Here is a 2,380-nt window from a genome sequence, read left to right on the forward strand (position 1 = left end):
GCTACTCTGAGAGCATCCTTCCCATCTCTCAGATGTGTGCCGCAAGGTCTTGAGGGAGGTATTTGCCTCTCAAAGCTGGAATGTACAAAAGCAAAGAAGAACAGCTGCTACCCTTCACGGCCCCAAGGAAAGGAGATCCATGCCTGAAGGAGCAGGGGGGCTCCCTTGGGGGAGTGTGGCAAAGGGGAAGGATCTCTGAAGGATTCATGTAGTCCTTAGTAAGACTGAAGCCTTGAAGCCTGTTTTTCTTCCAGTTTTCCATTTATGATTTCCCCCACTCCCTTTTAAGATGGAGCCTGTCCTAGTCCTCTGGTGAGCAGCCATAGTGGGCAGGAACAGTCAAGTGCTTTGGCCCCGCTGGAACAGCTTATGCAGGGGGAAGGATGGGGACCTACCCACGATGAGCGCAAGGGAAGAGCCACTCATGCCAGCCTGGGCAAGCTATTAGTTTTCATGCCTTAAATTCTCACCTTAACGATCAGTTGACAGAAAGAAGGAAGGAACAGGATGATATCTCTGATCTCTGAAAGAGAAAGAGTAGAAGGTCAGACTCCAGCTAAGCTACAGCCTCTGAAGGCCCAATACCTCTCTCTCACTGCGAGCACCCACTCCAGCTGAGGACCAGCAAAGTTAACTGCAGGTACTAGTCCTTCTCTACCCAAAGAATGGCTCAGCGGGGAATCTACAGCAGATTTCCCAGCACAGTGATACAGCCTTGCGAAGTTCCAAGCACGGAGAGCGGCACCTGCAGCAGGAGCCCTCCACCCCTCTGTGGGTTGGTCACAGCACGAGCACGGCCAGATCAGGAGCCACCAACAAGGGCGTTCTCCCTGACAGCTTTTATAGGCTCAGCCCCTTCCCTATATTTGGAAGGAAAAGATCGACATTCCTGCTTGCTCACCAAGTCATGTTTGCTTTCTGCCATACACAGTACGTAAAGAAAGGAGCCGCTCTCTTTCCCTATTTTAGTACCTCTGTGACCTAACTGTGCTTTGTAGACTCTTTGTTGTGAGAATTTCTTGTACTGGGAACATGCTCTCCTGCCAGCTATGACCACAGCTGGCACTTCACTCATACCTGTTCTCACCTGTATGCCAAAGAAATAATAGTCTGGAGGGGACCTGCCCCACTGCCTCTGCTCACAGCATGCCTGGGCAGAGTCGCACAGTGGCAAGGGAATGCAAAGTATTACTTATGGGGTAGAGGGCAAGGCCACGGGAAGGCAAAAAGGTGATGGGGATTCATGTACGATCAGTTATGGCAATTCTTCTGGCTTCCCATCACTGCATGGGAGGAGAGACTGTGACTGAAGTATGATGTGAAAAACCATTGCAAAATAGAGCTTAATCAGAAAGAACAACACCCAAATCTAGCCAGGGATAGACATTTAATGGATGCCAAACACTGAATATGCTACAGAAATTTAGCTTCAGATACCGCTTTGGTTGCCTAGGACGTTCACTACCCTTGCTGCCAAAAGGAGCTATAAAGCCATGTCATACTGTGCTATCACGTTCTTTGACACACCCGACTGCAATTCCCAGGTGAGAAGGATATTGGTAAGGGACAGACTAGCCACCAGAATGCTGGGCACTAGCCACCTTTGCACACCAGCTAGGACAGCACAGCTCTACTCAATCCTGTTTTGACCCAGAGCACTGCTTTCATGTGAATCCCTGGGGCTGTAGGCTTGGCCATGCCCAGGGAAAGGCAAAGCTGTGTCTGAGGCAAAGCAGGCTGTGCAAGGATACACTGCACCTATGCAACTCTTGCTTGGGCAGCACAGACTGAGGACTGGCAGCAAGGCATGGCCAGCATAGGCTCAGACACCCCTCTCCCTTCTCCAGAGCAGGGCTGTGCCACAGTCTTCCAGGACCACACTGCCAAACCATCACCGATCCACTCTAGCCTATGTGTGTGCCCTGAAAAGCAAAAGAAACCAGTGGGAATTAGCATAGAGAAAAATTTAAATGTAGCAAAATTCTCCAGCTCTGCAGGAGAGGTTGGGGGTCAGGCAGGACCCAGAGCTGAGCTCTTCCCATTCCCGGGCAAAGGACCATGACCAGTGCCCAGCACAGCCAGGCTTCTGCTGGGTTACTCTCTGGCCCACCTGTGTTCTCGGTTGCCCATTTTCAACAAGATAAAACCCTCACTGACTCTTGCAAAACTCTAGCAAAGCTGACTCAAAAACTCTTGCAAAGGGTGTATGAACCTGCTTTGGGCCAGAGCGGGCTTTGAATTGAGGTCTTCCAGTCCCAAATGCTCTCTTTGGTTACCAGAGCAGACAGGCAATGGCTGCAAATTGAGCTTACCTGGCAGGGCAGGAGAGAACAGGAGGCAGGGGCGATGGGAGCCTTCATGCCTGTACAGACAGAGGTAG

Source organism: Phalacrocorax aristotelis, chromosome 16 (assembly GCF_949628215.1).
Source record: "Phalacrocorax aristotelis chromosome 16, bGulAri2.1, whole genome shotgun sequence".
Lineage (NCBI taxonomy): Eukaryota > Metazoa > Chordata > Aves > Suliformes > Phalacrocoracidae > Phalacrocorax > Phalacrocorax aristotelis.